This window comes from Oxyura jamaicensis, chromosome 4, assembly GCF_011077185.1.
Source record: "Oxyura jamaicensis isolate SHBP4307 breed ruddy duck chromosome 4, BPBGC_Ojam_1.0, whole genome shotgun sequence".
Classification (NCBI taxonomy): domain Eukaryota; kingdom Metazoa; phylum Chordata; class Aves; order Anseriformes; family Anatidae; genus Oxyura; species Oxyura jamaicensis.
Window position 1 is genome coordinate 25954516 of NC_048896.1, and position 23022 is coordinate 25977537.

Below are 23022 nucleotides of genomic sequence, written 5' to 3' on the forward strand. Positions count from 1 at the left end.
TTGATATTCCTAGAAATTAAGAGAATGAAATATGTCTATTCCCCCTAGGGAGAAAGGGGGGTATTTTCTGCTGTGTATTGTAAGATAGTGATGGAAATTCTTATTTAGCAGATTCCATTTCTAGTAATGAAATATTACTATTACCTATTCTTACACTTTTTTTTGGAAACTATGGCTCTTTTTCAAGATTATTTCTTCATAGTTACTGTAGAAATGTAACTCACTGTTAAGTCAAAAAAAAATAGTTCCTCTGTGTTACCATTTATAGGAAGGTACATTTTTGTTTGTTTGTATTTGTTCCAGGGATTTGTGACATCCAAGAAGTCAACAAACAAAGGATGGCATTGCGAGTCTTCCTGTATTCTGTCAAGAACTTCTCAGTCTTCATGACTGCTGTGTAGCTGTGGTGTAGCAGCTGTCTTGTTGCTGATGCCCAAAGCTAGGGGTGCATACTATCTTCTACTAAACCATACAAGGTAGGAATTATTTTTCTAGTGATTTCAACTTTAGCTTCTAAACTCATTAAGAAAACACTACCTATTCTATAGGTTCTGGCAAAAAATATTTCATGTGATATCGTCCACTCTTGCTTGTAGTATTAGTCTACTTTCCACAGAAGTATTCCTGTTTCTTCAGCCTAACACAAACACATACATGTTGGTATGATAAGTTGCCTCCAAAAAGGCAGTTTCCACAGTTTGAGGTGAATTACACAAAATAACTGCTTCACTGGGAGAAAACAAAAAAACAAAAAAAAAAAAAAAAAAAAAAAAAAAGCTGATTTATTGCTTTATTGTTTTCATTTGAAGCCTGAGGCTCTGCAGTCAGAAAAGAGGCATTTTGACAAGTGTTTCTGACAATTGACAAACTGTTGCCTGCCATGTGAATCCGAGGAGTGACTGATGTTAGCAAACTCACCTCTCAACCCTCTCAGATAGCACTGGAAACCTGAAGGCAGGTAGAGACAAGCATTGCCACTGCTGCCAGGTTGCCCTTCCAGAGACTGTGAGAGAGCTTGGATAGGAGCTGAGCAGCAAATGTGAGGCTTTCCCAGCAAGTGGCTGGGCATTCTGAAGATGTTGGCTCTAATTATCAAATCCTCTGTTTCAGGTGACAAACAGACATAAATCTGAGCATCAAACATCTGTCCTTGCTAGTGAGCTCTTAAGTTAATATGGGTAAAAGATATTCTCTCCTATAACAACCAAAAAATATAGGTGAAAAAGTGTTAGTAACTGCTCGTACAAATCTGGATTTAAGCCTGAACTATGTCAATTGGCATTAAGGTACATTACTTTTTTGCAATGTCATGTCACCCTGAGATGCACAACATGAATACACCACCAGCTCAGTGGGACCAGACTTTCCAATTTCTGCCCATTTGTGGCCTGCAAAGACATGCCACATCAGAAGCAACAGATACATTGGTATCTATTGCTTATGCTCCTGCTAGAATTTTATTCCTATTTTGAAAATGTAATGCTATTGTCTGTATTCTGTCTAACGCATACTAAAACATTCCTCTGATGTTAATACGTATGCAGACATATATTAAATAAAAGCATGATTATTATTTCTTTTTTAAAAGAAAAAAAAAAAAAGAACACTGCTCTGTGAAAGGCTGCTTAAGCTGGAGAATATACAACCACTAATTATCACAGATACCTCTGTTTCAGTAAGTGACAAAGCTGCTGATCCCTTCCCCACTACTCCATTGGTTTCCTGCTGTAGAGAGGTAAATATTATTTTCAGCCTCCCCACAGCCTTCGGGTTCTACAGTGGTGCACGACTTAATTATATAGCTTTGTCTGAGAGAGTGAATTGCTGTTTGATAGTATAAGATTTAAAACCTGTGAAGTCACATCCCTCAAGTTCTAATCTGTGTTTTCAGAGTTCTGTAAGCAGACTTTAAGTATGGTTATGAATGTATGTTGTGTGTGCATCTGTATTCTGTATGCTAGAACTAGAGTCCTTCATAGATCTAAATGTAGAATTTCTACCTGTAGAGAACGTAAATGATTCCTGGGAGAGTATTTCCGCAAGTCACAAAATTATCGTCAGAAAAGCTGCAAGCTTTCTTTTTTAGACTCTGCTCAGATATTTAGTCTGTTGATAGCAAATTGCAGAAACCTGAATAAGTTAACGTGAAAAATTTAAGCATTAAAAAGAAAATCTGGTTATCAACTGATCTTAATAGGTACAATTAGTGAGCTCAGTGGAACTCTCTAGATTTTCATATTGTGAAAATTCTGCCATTCGGTGGTGGATATGTGTTTCCCTGGGTTTTTCTCATTTCCATTCCACTTCCCTGCAGAAAAAGTAGATTGCTTCCCCTCCCCAGCCCCCTGCCTATTGCTTATTAAAAGCAACATGAAAAATGAATAGCAGGAGTGTCAAATTATTCTGAGTAATCAAGAAAGCTAATTATGAGTTTTAATATTTACTTTTAAGAGCAATTAGCCATTGAAATAAAAATGCCTGGAGAAAAACTGGGATTTCCTTCTTTTGATGTCCTAAGATCTGGCTATCTTTTTAAAAGAGAAGCTATAGCTCAAACCAAAGTTAGTTTTAATGTAGACGTTTCTAGATTAGATTTTAACACCTAGTCTAGTAAAGTACACAATATATTTATAACAGTTCCTTTTACCTGGTGAGCTTACAAATATCAGAGGGAACATTTGTTCTTTGGCCCATGAAAAGAACCACCAGATTGCACTCGTAGAGCAGGATTAAATGCTGTTTCTTATTCTTGTTACAACAGCCGTCAGAGAGGTGGAATCATCCACTGAGGTCAATAAAAAGAAGTTTTGTAAGAACCAATTATGTGATTCAAATCTTGGCAACACTTAGGAAAATGGATTGTGTGAGATGGCTTCAGTGAAAGCAGGACCCTTTCCTGAACTTGGAAACTAGAGGCATCGTAACAAACTCTGAAATATATTTTGCAGTTCAAAAAGGCGATTGAACTGTGCTACCTGGTTGAAACATTTCACTGACTCTGGGCTTTCTCTGGTGAATACATTTTTATGATGGTTATATGACCCTGTTCATCACTGACTATTGGATGGGTCAGACATGGAGATGGGTCTTTTTAAGATATTTGGTGCTTGTCCCCATAGAACAAGATACAGATTCTCCTTTGTGGTGTGCAGATGCCGCCGTAAGTCACATTGTCATGTTGGCACAGTATTTCACGTGCCATTGACCTCTCTGAGAGCAGGCAGAAGTGAAGAGCTTTGAAATTCCCTGAATCCTTCAGACTGAATCAATGCTGTGACAGCTGTGTGAGGGCCATAAACTTGAGGAGTCACCCTAGAGTTACAAGATGTGGAAATTTTTTAAAACTTTTTCTGTGTAGACCCACACTTGCCCTGCATACTTCTATTCAGCAATGTAGTCAGGCTCAGGATAATTATTTTTATGCTTCTTTTCAACACTGAATACTGCCTGTTACTTGAAAGAACTTTATTAAGGAAATTTGGGGGTTATCAGATGCTCGCGTGTTAACATTTATGGTTAGGGCTGATGTAGCCCTCTGTTGACTGGTAGACTAGAGTAATTTCTGAATGCATCAGGAAAGAGTGAAATAAATCTCAGCCATCTAAATGAATATTCAGTGGGGTCTACACAAATGTTCCTACTCATATATTGGAGGCTGAAACATCCTCGGGAGGTGCTAACTGTACGTTGGCAGAAGGGATGTAGCAAGTGCAGAGCCTTCTTCCTTTTAGTGCCATTACCCATAGCAGAGAACTGTCTCAAGTGTAATGCAGAGCCCCACTTACAAAGCTGCTTGCAGCTGGACCCAAACGTTTAACAAATCTCCCCCTGCTTCTGTCTTTAATGCAAATCTCATCCGTGCAAAGCAAGTATAAAATGCTGTACTTTGCTGTTGCTGACTGTTCACTGCAGATTTTCAAGGCTCTGAGAACTGATAGAATAAATAGTTTAAATGTTAGCTTTATAATATAGGCTACGCAAAATCTCTGCTACATCACAGAAGAAAGTAAAACAGGAGTCTGGTGAGAAGATAAAGGGCTCAGTTTTCTTCGTGGTATGTCACTGTACAGTAAAAGCTACTAATGTGAGCTGTAGTTAATCCTGTGCTGCTCATGGAAAGGAGGGTAGAGCTCAATGGAAAGATGACAAGATTGGTAAAACCCAGCCCCCCTCCTTCTCACAGCCATCTCTGTGTTGCTGAGTTTCATTATTGCTAATGCTTCTGCAAACACACGTGCTTCTGATAGCACTCATCACCAAAGGATCTGAATGGTGATCACAGGAAAGAGCAAGAATGGCCACAGACGTGTGTGCTCTATGGCCAACCGCCTCCCACGCTCAAGGTTTCCTTAGAGCCTGCCTCCTGGCACCCTGATGCTGACAGTCAGTCAGCAAATGTCTGTCTGTGTCTGTTTTAAGTTGCTTCTTTTTGCAGGAGACAAACGTCTGTCATTTGACAGGTGGCCTCTGGTTATGCTTGGGGTCCCGCTTGAGGCAGCACTGTTGTACAGCCTCCGAGTTTGATCTATGAGAGAGCCCTGGGGAAGCCTAATGTGGTGATATGGATGCAGTTTTTAAATCTTTTTGCCCCTCCTTGGAGAGTGCTGGGAGTTGGCTTTCTCTGGGAAGTCTAGGAGCAACTGATGTTGCTCAGGAAGATGCTTCTGTTTGAAAGGTGAAGGCTCCTAAGCTGTCCTGCATTGTTCTTGTAACAGAAGCAGAGCGGCCACATCTGGATTTACCAATTACATCCTTGTTAACAGGCACAGACCTTCCATAAATCCTGACAGCTTCTTTCTGTAGGTAGATATTAAACTCCTTGGTATTTGGCAATAGAAAAATCTCTTGGAGGTGGGTGAAGCGAGGAGGAAGAGTACATTTCTTATTTTACAATTCCTGGCAAAACTTTCAAATGACAACTTAGCCTTTGGTACCATTACTTCCACTTATTTGTTCTGTATGGTAGTATATTTCCAGTGCCTCAGCACGTGGGACTGCCTAAAATGTGATGATCTGATCCTTGGCTGACTTTCTTTTATGTTGTATTGTAGCCAAGCAGTAGATAAAGAAGAGCAAAATCATAGCAATTTTACTTTCTATTGCTACTCGGGACTGCCCTAAAATGAGATATATATTTTATTTTTTTGAGTGTTTGTGTTGCTGTGTTGTTTTCCATGGGAAAGAAAAACAATGTAAGGATGTGAGGTATATGCTGAACATGTCACACATCTAATATACCAGTCAGTGAAGACATGCCAAGACTAAATTCCAATGAAAAACTGCAAGTTACAGTACTATTTTAAACATATTGCCTTTTTTCTTAATTAACACAGAAAGCTTTGTCGAGAAGGGGCAGTTTCTCTGTCCAATTTTAAACAGAGAGCCAGGTAGGAGCACCCTGAGCGCATGAAGCTCGCTGATGGTTCCAGTAGAAGATCCACATGACCCAAGCTCCTGGCCCTTGCTTGTGCTTGATACCACAAATCACCCTGCAGCCATCCACACCCGTCAGTTCAATTTCATAAACATAAAATGGAGTGTAAACAGGTTAAGTGACATACAGGTCTGTCTTCTCACAGGTTTGAAATAACAATAGGAGGGGTTGAGCACATTTTCTAAGGATATGCTTTCTAACATTTATGCACATTCTTGTATTTACCTACCAGTCTTTGCCAGTTGACGTTCTGTTTCACTAAAAAGATGAATTAAAAAAAATGCTCATTCAAGGGTCACCTGATTTACACTGGGGTACTTCAGGAATGAAGAGAAGCTCTGGGCTTTATGAAAAAGCTGAGTATTGAGCGGAGTGAATTCCAACAATAAGTATTCAGTTGTTTTGTGATTTCTGTAACTAAAACAAAAATAAGGCAAAACAATTTAAGTCTCCCTTCTCAATTAATCTGATGTGGCTCTGAAGCAGTACTGATAATTATGACTTTTTTTCCCAGTTACATGGGCACCAGATATACCGCCATTTGTCCCGTACAATTATCTAGTGATATTTATTGCTGCACTTTCAAAATAGTTTAGTATGAATTCACCCATAATGTGAACTGCTTAAATGGCAAAACCATATGCAGCAAAAAAATAACTGATGCTGATTGTGAGCGTTTAAATGCACACGACTACTGATAGTGCATTTTAATGCACATATTGCTATCGATGTTATTTTCTGTTCCATTATAATTAAGTTCCCCAAATAGTTTTAATTATTACCAGTCTCATGGTAGCTTTCTGCATGTTCCCCAAAAATACATATAGATGGGTAGTTCTCAGAAAAAAAAATTAAGACCAGAGCTTTCAGTAAAATAAGTGGCTTAAAGTGAATAATAGAAACACTTTTTGTTGTTGTTGTTAATAATCTACAGAGATGCATGCAATGCTTGACTGTTTAGCATACAGCTTAAAAGGAAACACCAGGAGCATGGCCCAATCCTGCTCATACGATGCTAAATGCAGTTCTTTTGTGAGCCAGAATCTGCAAGGGTCATTTCAATGTGGACAAAGCAATACATAGTGCCTTTGCAAAGCTGAGCAATGAAGCTTTCTGGAAAAGGTAGGATTGTTAATAACCGCAAAGGAAACATGGCTAGTACACAGATTTTGTTACTGAGTTAATTTTTAAGGGCAGGGACCAACACTGAAGAAACAGCAAATTGCAAAAGAAGGTGGAAGACAGAAAGCAATTAAACGCATGGCTTCAGGTCAGAATACAAAAGCAACTCCTGCTTTGTCCAGGAATGGGATGGGATACCAGGGCTGTTTTTCCAGTCCAGCTCCATATGTTTGGAAACCATGCTGGGAAGGCAGAGGAGATGCAGCTCCCATGGGCACAGCTCAACCAAAAGGAAAGCTTGGTGCGCCAGCCACGCACCACTGGATGGGGGACTCTGTTCTCTCCGTGTACTCTGTCTCCATGGGATTAGGCCTTGCTTTAATAATCTCATTCAAATCGGAGCAGTTGTCTGGCCATGGATTGGAAATGGAATTGGAAGAGCACACTTTCATGTATGTCGAGGAGTATGCGAGGGTGTGGAAGCACTTGTAGTGGTGAGACTTCAGCAAGCAGGAACAGGAAGAGTGACCAACATTAACATCACAACAGCCAGCCACAGAAACCATTTCTGTAGCAGAGCTCCCTGTTGCCTCCAGAATGAGGCAGATCGTTTTGGACTGGTGGCCTTCACTCTCATGATGTTGTGCATCTGGGACAAGCAGCATCACCAGATAACCTCTAATCTTCCATCTCTCCTCCTTTCCACATCCCCAGTACAGCTGGGGTCTGGTACCATGCAGAGACAACATGCAAGGTCCCCTTAATGTGATGAAATCTTCAGCATCTGCAGGGTGCTGATGGCTGCCCTCCACCAGTTATTCCTGCTCGTTCCAGGCAGGCACAAAGGGTGCTTCAGTGGCTGCAGGGGCGTTAGTATGGGTGCAAGTCGTGCAAACTTTGAAACTGTCATCACCTCCCACAACCTGCAGCAGGAGCCAGGGACAGGTTTGACTCTGACAGCTTCAAACCCCAGGGAAAACTGAAGGAAGGTGTATCACCTCGCTAGCTCCTTTTAAGCACCCGCTGACTCAGCCTCACTGGTCCAGTAGTGGAGGCACTGAGATGAAATGGTTATTCTTGTGTAGACTGAGGAAGTGCACGTACGTACAATTTAATCATGCTGGTGATTTAAAAAAAAAAAAAAAAAAAGAAAAAAAGGAGAAGATGAAACACATTCCAAGATTCTTCTTCTGTCTGCCTGAGTATTCTTAAAAAAATAAATTACAGTATCTTTCTTCTTAATTTCATGCTTCTTAATTTGCATGTCAAATAAAACCTCAGCAATTAATTCTGATGACATTGCAAATGTTTAGCTCTGTAGTCAATCCCTGTAAGATGTCATTCATTATCAGATAACCATTGACTATCTAGCTAACCACTTGCTTCATAGTCTAATGTGTAACATTTTTCTCAAGAAATTAAGAAAACTCAAGATTCCTACAAAAGTGTGGCTTTTATGTGGAATGAATTGTGTGCAATGCAGGAAAATAAGAATCAAGTCAAGAAGTCTGACTGAGGGTCCTTCTCCCTCTACACCTAAAGCCTCCCTTATAGCCTATACACCCTTGAGACATGGGCTATATTCCAGTCTGTTTTAACCAAAAGTATTCCATACCTTTATGGATATGCAGCTGTCAATGTGGTTTCAAGATAATCATTCTGGACCAGTCTAAAAATGATGCTGGTGTTGCAGACATCTTGATTGTAGTGCTGTTTTTCCTTTTTATTTTCCCTGGGTTGTTGTTGTTGTTACCATTATTATATTTAAGAATGCATCTCTTTCATATTTCAGTTGCATCTGATTGGATTTTAAGTATCTGTGAACAGCCATTTCTTAGGCTGCAGAACAAACTTGAGGCAGAGAGAGCAGAGTACGTTATATGTGTATTTTGCCTGGCAGGGGGTATGTCTTTCGCTAAGCAGTGGAGAAGGTGGATATTGCATTTTCATATCAGGCACAGTGGCAGGCCTCAGGTTTTAGAGCTTAGTTTCCAGTCAGTTCCCTTAGTCAGTGAGGTGAAGTGATCCATACTAAAGAGATTTTTCAACAATATCCTAGCAAATGTCAAAGAAACCGCCTCTTTATCGTTGGCAATTATTTTCCCCCGTGGAATGACATCCTGTTTTTATATGACAAAACAACAGGAAAGTGCAAAGTTGGCCTTGTCAACTATGATAGAAGATTTGATTTAATGCACAATGGCGAAGGATAATTAAATACATAGCCTTTTCCTAGGAAATGCTAGCTTAAGTGATATTTTTGGGTTGTATCTCAGTATTTCATTTCTCTCTGTATTATGGTTAGCAGACAATAAAACTTCTTAGATGTGCAACGTCATTACTAGATGTTACTCAGAAACGTGGTTTTGCATTAGTTCAATGAGCTGACGTAGTGTATATCAGAAATGCTTACTTTCGCCTAAAAAAAAGACATGATGTTCAAAGGATTTTTTTATTTTTTCATGAATGGAATTCACGTGTAGGTGTCATAAGTCATTTAAGAAGAAATAAAAGGTCATGTAGAAGGTTTATCTCATTTGAAAGGTAAACTTGAGCTGTTTCTTTAAGTCCCCTCCTTAGGGTTTGGTAAAAAAAAAAAAAAAAAAAAAAAAGGAAAACTTTTCCTCTTTCCCATTCCCAGGATTTCCTGAAGGGTTTCCTTGTCTTTACACCTTGCTCCTCTGATTTTGGGGTCACTTCCCCTTACTCCGTTGCTGAGCACACACAGGAGAGGCCGCTGCGTGGGGCTGGAGCGTGTCTGCAGGTGTTCAGTGCTGACAAACAAAGGGCTTTGCTGTCTTTATTCCTCAGCTGCAGAGAGGCGAGGGAACAAATGAAAGCTGATGTTAAAGTTTCCCATGTTATTAACACGCTGCTGTCATATTGTGGTTAGAGGCGTGAGCTTGTGTTACCTGGGCACCTCTTCTCCCTGCCTGCACAAAATTATTCAGGTGCTTGCTGGCTTACTATTTTGAGAGCATTGCTTGGCAGCTCTTACCCATGGACGTATGCATTCTCTTCTGTTCAGGTGCAAATAGACCAGAAATGCTGCAAAGGACACGCAGAATTTTGGCCCCTGTTCTGAGGGTCTGCCCCAGGTGCTGGCTTCATCTTGTGCTTACCGAGAGCAGGAGCAGACCAGGGAGAAGGAAGAAACAGGATAATGAGAAGCTGTGCCCAGGCTTTCTTCCATCACAGGGGTGCTTGGAAGAGGCTGTAGCAGTGAGAGCACAACCAAAGAGCTTTTCGGGGCTGGCCAGGACCCTCCTCTCCTCTCCCCTTGAGCACCTGTCTGTGCACCCAGCCTGGCCTCTCCTGCAAGGAGAGGAGGTGGGGGCAGCCAAAGAGAAGGTATTCAGTTTCTCAGGAGGTGGATAGACTCGAATATCTGGTTCCATCATGGTTCACGAGGTCTGCTCACTGAAGAGATCAAAGCGTCTTTATTTCTGGCACAATACTGACACAGCTCCCTCCAGCTGTGTCTCAGCAGAGCGTGGATGAGCTCCCTGACCGCTGTGTTCACTGTCGCCACACCAAAACTTCACCGTCCCTCTTTGTTCCTTTTGGGGAAAAATATTTTAACTACAGAGCAAGTTTTCCTATTAATTAGTTCGTAACACTCTGTAACACCAAATTGTCTTGATTTTTTTTTTTTCTGTTTTTGATAGTTGTGTCACGTATCAAATTGACTGAAATTTCGAGGCATCCAAGCAGAATTATTGTGAAACAAGACAATCGACTGATTCATCTAAGGTCATGCTATAAAATACGAGTTGATTCAGCTCAGAGGTTAGGCTCTGCTGAGCCACACAGGTGAATCATTACCTCTTTGTCACTGACCAGTGTTGCTTGGGCTCTGTGGCTGAAAAAAAAAAAAAAAAGATGTTTATGTGGAATTTAGAAGCTATCTAACCCTTGGTCCTAACCTATTGTGATTAATTAATGGCATAGCTACTATTCTGGTGTTCATAGGGTTTCATTTGTTCATTTTCTCATGCCTTCCTTAGAATTCTTGTCACCTTGTGAAGAGACAGGTTAGCCCAGAGCCTTTCCCCCCACAGCTCTACCACATCACAAGCTCTACTTTGTGTTAGGGAGACCTGTATTGCAACATGGTTTCTTCTGCTGTAACCATAGTATTTCTCTCACAGTCATCTTCATCCATATTCTGTCCTTTGTTTTCTTTATTCAAATAATAATTCACATCCTAATGGGATTTTGTTTGAGTCCATTTCCAAAAGACTAGCTCTTAGCCTAGGTTTCATTCTATACTCGTAACAGAGATCTGTTTAGGTTTGAAAGACTTTTTGTTTGTTTGTTTTTAATAGCTGACATTGGGGCATCTCTACTGTTTTCAGCAGTATACCAAAGGTAAAAGCAATTTTAGTGCTCTGATGACAGACCCACTGATTTTGATCTCTTCTTTGCCTCGTGACTTTCTGTGGCAATTCCCCTTTTACAGAGGCTGATCTGACATCTTGTAGGGTCAGCAGAAAAATGGCATCGTGGTGAAGGTGCTACAGAGCACGGCGGTGCTTCCAGGAGAGGCAGGGTGCGCAGCATGCCAATGCCACCTTCTGAGGGCTTCCCCACCTGTCTCAATGTTCAAGGTATATTTAGCATTTAAGCCTAAATTGGGCATGCAGACTCCCTGTACAATGCACAAAGAAGTGAAACAAAAGTCTGAGGAAGTGATCCTCTGAAATCAGAAGATCCCCTGTTGCCCGAACCAGCTGGGAAGTGAAAATCAGAAGAGCTGGAGCTTATGTGCCCCTCACTGCCTCTTCACTTGGGATCTAGAGGGTCAGCCTTTGCCTCGATTTCATTCCAAGCTGTGATGGCAGTTGGATACATCTTTGAAGCTGGCCCTGCTCTGAGCAGGCATTGGAGCAGATGACCTCCTGAGATCCCATCCAACCAAATTTTTTCCTGCCCCATGGGGACTGGGTGGAGGGAAATAGCACGATGTTGCTACATTTCCAATGGCTTGTGACTAAAGCAGCCACATGTGAGAGGCTCCCAGTCAGGCTGTTTCACAAAAATGTGCATCCCTGTGATTTACTTCTCAAAGGGACTGTCCTGCACACACCCAAAAGACCCAGTTAATAAATATGTAGTTATTTATGCAGTGTAGACTGGGAAGAATAGAAAAGAGCTTCCAGGTTCCTGTGCTCACCTGCAATGTTGGCCAGCTGGGTTGAAAGGGTGTTTGAACATGACTCTGACCTCCTGGTCAGCCCATTCACAGCACCAGTAGCTGCTTTGGCTTCCAGCAGGTTTTTGGCTCTTTGGACAGCATTTCTATTTATGCAGTTAAATGCACACCAGTGTCAAAAACATGTTTGCAAACAGGGCTCGGTAGCAACCATCCTAACATTGAGGGGATACCAGCAGTCCCTGAAAAGCTGGAAGGCGCCCTTGTGTCTCTGCAAATCCGGCCCTTGGTGCAACAACAGAAAGGCTCTGGAGGCCTTATCTGTCTTTATCTGTCTTTTGTTTGTTTGTTTGTTTTGTTTTTTCAAGAAAATCTTATTCTACAATCAGTGTCAGGAGGCTTTCTTCTATAAATAATGCACAAATGAGTTTTCCAACCAGTGCTGGACATCACATTTCCTTTAAGTACTGACTAAATACTAGAATCTAGGTTTCTAGAAATCTACCCTACTGTAGGGTCAGATCACATTCCTACAACACTGTAATTAAGATCCAGATAGTTTATACAAAACACTTAATTTCTACAGGCATGCACACATAAATTTATGTTGATGTAATGGAATTTCTGTTGCAAAAGAAAAAAACAACATATTTTTTGCCGCTGGTTTGTAAAGTAAAACCAGTCGGTGTGCATTTCAAATTCGGGACTTCAGATGGATCAGGAATCAATGAACAAGTTTAGGTACAACACCGAGAAATAGCATTTTTAGGCATTTTATTGTAATAAAAGGGACTGTTCTGCAAAACCAGCTTCAGCCTTCAGCTGAACTTCTGCACATAGATTAATGTTAGCGGAATTAATATGTGAACTTGGATCAAGTCCAAGGAAAAAATAAATTGCAGTGAACCCAACATTGAAGTTAAAGGTAATTCTGTCATTGATTTTGGTACAGACAGCTGTTGGAGCCAAGCAGGATGCTGTAAAAACTGTCATTATTTCTATTATTAGCGCAGTGCTGAGGATCTGTCCGCTTCAGATACCTCACCCATTTGATAGTACTCAGTCCTGATTCTCTTCATGGGTTTACACGAATCTTGCTCGGAGTTTTTGAAGCTGCACAGGCGTGGGGGGAAGGAGCAGGCAGTGGGCACAGCAGGTTGGCAGAGCAGCTGCCCCCAGACGCTGTCTGTCGAGCAGAGCCAGAGCTCCAGTGTGGGGCATCTTGGGCTTCTCAGTCAGTGTCCAGGGTCCTCATGCAAAGTACTGCAAAGAAATATCCAAATGCTGGCAGCTCCTTTTCATCACCCAAGTAGTTCAGTATTATTGTTTTGTTGTTTTCCAGAGAAAATGGTTGATTTAAGGGTTCAAGCACTAATATAGCAGGCTCCTAGTAGCCCAGTCATGAAACTCAAGGCTTGATAGCCAAACCTATTATCTCACCAGTCTTCTAATAAAACAGCCTAGGTGTTCCTGAACTAGGGAACATCTGTGGCATTGTCTTCCTCACTGTGACGAGAATCCACACGGTTCTTTTAGATAATTGGGTTGCTGTATTTTTTTTTTTTTTCACACTAATTAAAGGGAAAACATTTTGACGTGAAGTCAGTCGCTCTCCATTGGCAAAATGCCACACTGAATCGTACAGGGGTGGGCTCATTCACAGCATTCCTAGCTGCATACAGCGTACTGTGAGGGACAGAGAAAAAAACACCAGTGAAAAATGGACAGTTCAGTGGAGACGTAAGCCATAGTATTGTTAGATCGATAAAATAAACATTACGGTTTTTATGTACAGCTATAATTATTTTCCACTAAAAAGGTTGCGTGAAAGGGAGAAGCATAAAGAACAATGTAGTTCAGTGCCGGCAGCCTGAGTGGCAGGATGCCTGCCTCCTCCTCTTTGCCTCTCTCATGCACACATCAAACAATTGCATTAGCACTTCTACTGCCTTTCTTCTCCCACCCTCTTTTTTCACACTGTTTAAAAGCTAAAGCAGAGTGGTGTTGATAGTTGAACCTAGCAGCAAGTTTTGTTTGAACACAACGTATATACTATCAACGGCAATTCAGAAATGTCTGCATACGTTTTGAAGGCCAGTTTAAGTAACCCTTAAAGACACATTTCACTATTTACAAATAATAAATCATTTGTTCAGTTTCCTGCTTCCAAGATCACATATTTGCGGAAAAACAAGATGTAGGAACAGCATAAAATCCCCTCTCTGCTCACAGGGATGCACTCCATGTACTTGTAGATGAAGATTATCTATAGTATTTTTAAAAACTGTTTTTACCTCATTACCCCTTTTTATTAAAAATATGTTATTGTAGAAGAGCAAATTTAAATATTCAGCTTTTATTGCTACCTCTAGTACCATAGGAGCAGCTGTTAAGGAATGGCATCTCAGTAACTGTGTGCTTGCTGCAGAGAACTGCTTTTTTCATGACATGTTTTTAACAGTATTTAGATCAGACCCCAAATATTTGTAAATACCTTTCTCTGTAAAAAGCCATTACAGTGTAATCATCCTCCCACCTGCATTTTATGCTCTGGCTATTAATGCTATATAGATGCTCTAAAATACATAGCTGTATTCTTCCTTCCTTAGCTGTTCTGTTCCTATTAGTTAATGCCCCACATTCTCTTTTTGGCAAAGAGGCAGGGAGAAACTTGGAACTTTACATAGAAGCACCCCTCTTACGCAGGGGATGTGTGTAGTAGCATTGTGCTTATAGTCAGTTCACCCACCAAAATGACTCCGGTGCTGCTCCCATTAAAATTACTGGGACATTTGCTATCAAGTTCAGCAGACAGAAGTTTGTGTTCTTCATTTAAGTATTAGCAAAATATACACTTATCTACTCATGAGCTTCCATAGCAAGCTTGCTCTTTCACTGAGCTAATATACCTTCTATAGGGCTGAAATTTCATGTTCTTCAGTGGCCTGGTATAATGCAAGGTAGTTACAAGTCATAATTTCTAAATAAAATCTGTGGACATCATTTGGAAAGTCCTATTTTTTCTGTAAAATAAAATAGACTTATAAATCTTATAGACTCAATTTAGCATGGAACCCGTTTAGAATGGAATATTTGAGGAAGTCTGTGGGAGCCAGCATCTAATTTCCAGTATTTAGTAGGACTTAAATCCCTAGCTCCTATATACCCTCTAGAATATCTCAGATACTCCCCAAAATTTTACTCCCCCAAATCTCAAATCAAGACCAGAATCCAGCTAAAAACAGCACACAAACAGCACACAAACACATAATGTGTCAATTTCTTAAAAAAAAATAAATAAAAAAATAAAAGAAAGGAAATAGGAGCCCATAGGTTTGTGTAGAAATGTCTTATTCCAACAATACAGAAAAAAAAATATTAACACATGTTGGGGTTATTTTGGCTTGACCCATGTTTTTTTAAATCGTCATTTAATGAATATAGTTATCTAATACATTTTTTCTCAAAGATTAATTCAGTATCTTGGAATTAATTAAAGTACATACGATTTCTTAGGTTTCATGGCAAGTGTACAAATGTTTATTGAAGACAGAATCATTTAGGGACGTAAATCCATGCTGCTTGTTGAGGCATAACTTACTGTTGCCCTTGGGAGGGAAAGACGCACTGTATTTGTCTGTGTGTTAATGAACACACATTTAATATACCAGAGCGTTTTATTTGCTATGAAACTCAGGTTTTCATTTTGTATTTTTATATAACATCCATTTCAATAGCATTTAATTGTCTGGGGTATAGGAACAGATGAATTAAAGAAATCTCAAAAACTCTGAAAATTTAATAGAGCTGGTAGCAAGTATCTATGTTTATTTCATAGCTGCTCTACACATGTATCTCAGAAGGAGCTTATTTATTATCTGTATATGATTCACAGATTGTCATGGTAAAAATAAAATGATACTCAGGGGGAGAGTAAATAGGGATATAAAAGTCAGGAAACGTGACACATGAATTATTAGCACTGTATATTAGCGAAATAAGTTCTGCTTTCTGAACAGTTTTTGTTATTGATTTGGTTTTGAAGTGTGTATATTTGGCAACGTTTGGGCACCGCTGAGCTCAAATTTCTGGTACATTTTTGCCTGTGTCCGTTATGCTACTCTGCTAGTGCTTTTGAAATCTACGCTACCCAAAATTTGGCTGTTTAATGCCAGTTATCACACTTACATGACTATGAATAGCATAATTAGTTCAATTATCAAGGACAAGTTATCAGACCTTTCTACTGTCATTCTTCAGGTCATTTAAACTGAATGCCACCTGAGAGAGGAAGGTGCCCAGCAGAATGGCAGCTGTCAGTTCTGTGGCAGTGGTGTCTTTCTCCGAAAGCCTTCAGGCTTTCTGACTCACGGTGGGGAAACTGCCTTGGACCCGTCCCCTTATCTTAGATCTTCTCCTCCTGATGCATGTTCTCTAGGAAGGGATGTATGCTTCAGGGACCTGAGCCAAGACGTGAGCCTGTTCAAATATTCAGAGCATGAGGCAACACCGAGCATTTCTATATTTGGGGAAGCGTGCTGAGATTTTTTTCTCATATTGACTATGATAGAGATATATATCATGGGTGTTTGTGATGCTCGTAACAATAATACTGTGTAATAATAGAGTATGTAATGGAGTGGTAAGTATCCTTTAGGATCTAAGCCAAAGCCCAGTAAATTCATTAAGCAGACTAGATTTCCAGCCACAAGCAGCAGACCTTGCACTCACATCAGAATTGCAATACGGGTTTCAGCCACAGTTCGTCTCTAACAGTGTCTAGAAAATTTCAGGATCTGACTTTAAAATGAGATTTTTGAATAAAGCTTTTGAATGGCTCTTTCTTCCATAAATACTAAATATGAGGGTAGGCACAATGGACATGAATGTGAAAATGGATAGATCTTAGCACATCTCAGTTTGATTGCACATTATGAGAGCTTGAGGTGTGCTGCTTTCTCTCCTGAAGCCTCATGATCACACAGGCAACATCTGGTGAAGAGAATCTGTCCCTGCCACAGCAGCACTCTGAAGTGAAATGCAAGGCACCAATCTCTTGCAGATTTTGGTAAAAAAAAAAATGCAAATTTTCATTGCAAGTAGTACTCTACAAAACTGCTATCTCACGTTTGCACGCATATGCCTGAGATTGTATTACTAGTGGTAACAAATATAAAGTAAGGGTGCTCCTGTGGAAGAGGCAACAGGGCCTTCTTCTAACTCCAGCTCAGCAAGGGGTTTCCAACACGACGCTGCCAATTCATTTAATCCCGAATGTCCACTCTCCAAATGCCAACTCAAACGGGGCACAGGAATGTGCTTGCGAAGTACTCAGGCACACCATATTGCAGTAGCTCATAAATAATCTGCCTCTAAGATTAAAAAATAAAATAAAATAGGCGTGTAGTTAATGCCTTAGTTTTTACCTGAGTACATTTTTACTGTTTTATCGGCATTGAAGGTTAGCCACAGTTTTTGTTTTTCTTTTTTTTTTTTTTTTTTTGTTTTAACCTGATGTGACTGCTAAAGGTCTAAAAAACGAATGTGCTTTTTCCTGTCCTTGAGGAAGTATGGAGCTGATATTTATTTCTTTATTTGTTTATGAAGACCAAAAGCTATGCCTTACTGGAAAAGCACTAGTGATCATCCCTGTACAACTCTCTGAGTTCTTGCCAATGTGACTGCTAAATAGCCAAGAGACAGAGACACCACACTGAGGGGACTCAAAAGTTTTTGTGTATTTAACCTCAGGATGTTTTTCCAGGTAGATTCCTCCAACTGAAGATCTAACTGAAAGGCTGCTTGGAAGTACATCAGTAACTGAATAAGCTTATATATTTTACTGGGTGTTGTCAGGATGCTGGCTATAAGCAATACAAGTGGTAACAGCTGAATAAAATAAAATTCATTACATATATTAGTTCTTATTCTTTGACCATTATCTGAAGTTTAACTGTTTTTTTTTGTTTGTTTTGTTTTTGTTTTTGTTTTTGTTTTTGTTTTTTTTCAATTATTATTATTTTTTTAATTTACCAAGCTAAAGAAGTAGAGAAACCAATGTTTTCTCCTCAGCGATTGTCAGTATAGATTGAGGGAGGCATGAAGAACGGATATTTCAGGAGACAAATGTGGTCTATAGCAGCAGAAGTGAAAGAGAAAATTTGGAAAGGAAGCGCTGAAAATCTGGCATTGCTCTACCTCCGATAAGGAGTTCCTCTAACAGCTGTAAAGATGGACTGCAGGGCCCTTAATCTATCTGTGCTGGAAGCCTTTTCATTAATTTGTCTTTTAGGTGTTACGCTGCATAATATGTGCATAATATTGCACCTTGTATGTTTTATGTATTAATACATATGCTTGGGCATCCGGCATTCCTCTGCATTATCTCAGATGATTTCTACCTCTTACATGCCTCATGTATGGTCTTTTGTGTGCAAAGCACAGAAGTTGTTGCTCACTAAACTTATGGAGAAAACTTTCATAATCCCACACTAACTGAACAACCTTAGGCATTGCTTCGGCCTAAGGCAAACCTAATTAATGAAACTTAAAGGCAGAATTTGCTCAGACCCCCATGATCAGTGGTACTGTGGAAAGCTCCTGCTGTGATGATACATTAGAGTCACAGATATGATAAAACGAGGCATACATTACTTTTTTAACAATCCTTTATTCCTGGTACAGAATACCACCCTCAGACTACGTTTTCACTGTTAACAATCAGTTTCAAATAGAAATGCAGTTTTCCCTTCCAGCAGGTTTCCTTCCTATTCCCATTTTGTACAATGGATAAATAACAACACCGAAAGGAATGCTTGTCAAGTTTAATTTTGCCAAACATATAAATGTTATAAAAATAAATTAAAACAAAAACAAAACGAAGTAGACAAACCAAAATATTTCCACAATTTAAATACAAAGAATACAAGTCTGAACAGACAAATTACAAAGGAAAAAAGCCTATTAGCCTGGGAAACCGAAATATTCTGACATGGGGATCCTCAAAGGGAAAAAGCTCAGAATGAAAAGTAAAACTGCCTTTATACAGGCTTTTGTTGTCCAAATAAAAAGCAATGCAAACAAACAAAGCATGAATTACATGCTTTCATTAAGCTGTTGTTTGTAAAAATAGAGTGTCCAAGTCCTTTGGAGTCCTTCAGATTTCTATAACCACATGGAGCTTTGGGGATTGCTTCAGGAGCAACCCAGGAGTTTGTTCACCTACTGCAGGATCAGACCACCAGCCAGCTGGTGTGAACAGATTTTACTGCAAAAATATTCTTCTGAGTTAGGAGTGACAATTTTTTCACCAAGACATGTGGAACACTTTCAGTGGAACACTGAAAGAAATCCCTTTATGCTCCTACAGAACTACATTCTCCACTTACGGCATTTTTCTATATGGAAATGTAAGCAAACTGTACCACTAAGCTCATTTATATAAATAATAGAGCTGATTAGAACTGATAACTGTGGTCCAGTTATACGTTCATTGTCCTCCCAATTGGATGATGCCAATATCTGCATTAATAGTTTGAACGCTAGATTCTGCACTTGGGTAGGAATAATGCTGGGCATAACTACAGATCGGTTAATGAGTGACTGGAGAGCAGCCCTGCAGAAAGGGACCTGGGGGTGCTGCTTGACAGTAGGCTCAACATGAGCCAGCGGTGTGCCTTGGCAGCCAAAAGGGCAACCACATTCTGGGATGCATTAAAAACTGCATAGCCAGACGCTCAAAAGAGGTGATTCTCCCTCTGTATTTAGTGTTGGTGTGGCCTCACTTTGAGTATTGTGTGCAGTTTGGGGCTTCACAATATAAAAAAGATGTTAAGGTACTTGAATGTGCCCTGAGGAGGGAAAAAAGCTGGTAAAAGGGCTGGAAGGCAGGCCCTGTGAGGAGAGGCTGAGAACACTGGGTTTGTCAAGCTTGGAGAAATTGAGGTTGAGAGGTGACCTCTTTGCTCTCTACAGCTTCCTGAGGAGGGGAAGTGGAGAGGGAGGTGCTCATCCTTTCCCCCTGCTATCTAGTGACCGGACGCATGGCAATGGCTCAAAGCTGTCAGCAAAGGTTCACACTAGACATCAGGAAAAACTTGTTTACCAAGAGGGGACTCAGGCACTGGAACAGGATTCCTAGAGAGGCGGTAGGTGCCTCGTGCCTGTATATATTTAAGAGACATTTGGATAATGCCCTTAATATGTTTTAACTTTGGGTCAGCCCTGAAGTGGTCAGTCAGTTGGACTTGATGTTCTTTGTAGGTCTCTTCCAACTAGAACTATTCCATTCCATTTCCATTCTACTCCACTCTACTCTACTCTACTCTACCCTACCCTACTCTACTCCAGATACCTCACTGGTGAGAGAGTAAAAAGAAAAAAATTCTTCGTTCAATCTAACAAGCTACATTTTGAGATTGTAATGAGCATTTCTCTTTCTGAGTGAATAGAAATTCTACACTTATAATTGCCATTGCTCTTTCTGACCCTAGTAGCGACGGTGATCATCTTGCAAAAAAGTGGTGTCGTTTGTGCCATTGACACTGTGAGAGTCCAGTGACAGAGACTATAAATCAATTTACAAGAAATTTAAAAGCAGGGGACAAAACCCATGAACATTAATTTAAAAACTGCATCAGACCACCATTATTTTTTATTAACTAAAGTGCACTTTGATCTCCTTTGAGATTTTAATGTTAGCGTGATGAAATCCATCACATTTAACAAACTGACCAGTGTCAGTGACTATTTATCCAGTACATTGCACATACGAGGCACTACACAGCAAACAGGTCACTCAGTTAATCCTGGCTCCAAAGGTATAAGTGGGTATGATCACACGCAGCACAAAAGCAATACATATTGATCAGTATGGCACTGCTCCACTGAACAGATGTTTCCTGAAAAGGCAGTGGAAGCAATTTGGTACAGGAGGCCTCCTTTGCTCTGTCCTGTGATGGTACACTGGGACTTGACCAGACTGCTTCATGGTTACTGTGGAGCAGCAACACTCCCAATGCCATGCTGGCTCAAACAGTATTGTTCAAAAAAAGCCTTCAGTGAAGTCAGTGCAGCTTTGCATCCCCTCCCAAGATGCCCCAGAGTATCCAAGTGCTGAGGTTAGTTTACTCTGCCAGCATGTGGCGGTGAGTCACAGCTTGGCAAGCAGAATTGCTCTCACAGAACCGGTTCCTTTAAGATTCATTAAAAGCTCATACGAAACAGAGATGAATCTATTTTACACACCCCCCTCCAGTGTTTTACCTGCCCTCCTATACCCAAGTATTTTGTTTTATAGCTACGTCCAGCCCCTAAATCTCCGCAGTTAGGGTCACTCGTGCAGAGAATCACCGACTGTCCTGTATGCTGAATAAGGCAGACCGGCACTTTTCTGCACTCAAGGCTTGTATCCAGAGATCTTAAGGTCTTAAAGAAGGTTACACAGGGATGCACACTGAACCCTGATGGACGTGGCTGTCGAAACTGATTTGATCTCACGTGCCTCAGCTCCCTCCATGCCTACCCTGAGATGAATCCACACTGAGGTGGAGAAAATTTGAAAAAAAAAATGTGGTAAAAAACACAGTCCTCTTTTTTATTAAGTAGGCGGCAGCATCAAGCACGGGGGATCACGTGAAATGATTAGTCAGGAAACAAGGAATGAACTCAAACTGAGAGGGAATAGAAATAGCTGATAGACAATGCAAGGGGATCAAACATGTCTGCTGTAGTAATTTTCAGGACATTTATATACCCCAGCAAGAAGAATGCATTCTTCCTGATGAATCCACATCTCTGCAAACCTGGAATTTTCTGATAAGATTTCATTGTGTTAGCAAAGCCTGATGATTATTTTGGTGTCATACCTGTCATACAGAGAGGTTTTCTGCAAAAGTCACTGGGGCCACACTAGCAGGAATTGGGTGGGAGACGAGAATCAGGTTACTTATGCTTGGGAAGGTCCTGGGTGTGGTGGCCATAAATTTTCCTCCTCCTGTAGCTCCCATAGCTATCTGCTGAGGTCTCCGTTAGCAAAGCCACTTCAAAACAGGTATTGCTTGATGCTTAAAATAATTACAATGTTTTGTCCGTCCGTCCATCCATCCTCCAACTAGAATGAAATGTAGTTTTTGAAAAGCTGCCATTATTCTGTACAATCTCTACCTGCTGTCTGTTCTTCTGCCTGTGTCACTGGGCTGATCAAAGCCTTTCTGACTTCACTGGAAACATCAGTTGTGAGTGTGTCTGGAAGTGCCACTTAATCACAGGGGCTAACCTTTCAGGGCAACAGCAGGCAGGAGAGCTTAGAGAAACATGCCAGAGAGTCAGAGTTAACCATTAGGAGGCTGTGAGGATCTTCTACTGAACACAGGCAGGAGGAAGAAGGGTGAGAGATGGAGTTCAGAAACCATGCAAGGCTCTTGGGAGAACCCTGATTCAGCAAATCACAGATTCCTCTGTCTTTAACTTTAATAAAGTTAAAACTTAATTAAAACTTAATAAAGTGGCTAAGCAGACACGTAATTTTAATTATGGCAAAAAATCCTAGTCTTCATTGAGGCAACTCATGCACATAGAGCTGTATACATGCTTAAATGCTTGGATGGGTTTTGAACCGGCACTCAGTAAAACTATTTTGCCACCTTGTCTTCTTGTTTGAAATTCCCACATTGCGAATATAGGCACTTTGAATAATGAATATCTACTCTTGAGGTGGTGTCCCATGAGATTTTTGAACATTTTAAAATGTGGATGACAAGTTACTAAAAATCTGTCTATCTAGCATCATTATGGTACTGTTGTGTTCAACATACTCCAACTGTTTCTCTGTGACTGTAGAACATTTTATCTGTTATTATCTGGCCAAGAATCATAGAATCATAAAGGTTGGAAAAGACCTCCAAGATCATCTGGTTCAACTACCATCAATGTCACCCACTAACCCATGTCCCTAAGCACCACGTCCAACCTTTCCTTAAACACCCCCAGGGACACTGACTCCACCACCTCCCTGGGCAACCCACTCCAATGCCTGACTGCTCTGAGAAGAAATGTCTCCTCATTTCCCACCTGAACCTCCCCTGGCACAACTTGAGGCCATTCCCTCTAGTCCTATCATTAGTTATCTGTGAGAAGAGGCCGACCCCCAGCTCCCCACACCTTCCTTTCAGGCAGTTGTAGAGAGCAATGAGGTCTCCCCGAGCCTCCTCTTCTCCAGACCAAACATCCCCAGCTCCCTCAGCTGCTCCTCACAGGACTTGTGCTCCAGGCCCTTCACCAGCTTCATAGCCCTTCTCTGGACACGCTCCAG

The 23022-nt window shown here is 40.7% G+C and overlaps 1 protein-coding gene across 1 annotated transcript in view; it reads left to right on the forward strand.

The window, feature by feature from the left end:
- The window catches only part of CCSER1 (coiled-coil serine rich protein 1), a 712119-nt gene that overhangs the window by 26052 nt on the left and 663045 nt on the right, over positions 1-23022 (forward strand). Inside the window, exons 3-4 of the mRNA XM_035326089.1 lie at positions 304-476; positions 17476-17527. The gene's annotated coding sequence lies outside the window, so the exon portion shown is untranslated. The remainder of the gene's footprint in view (positions 1-303; positions 477-17475; positions 17528-23022) is intronic.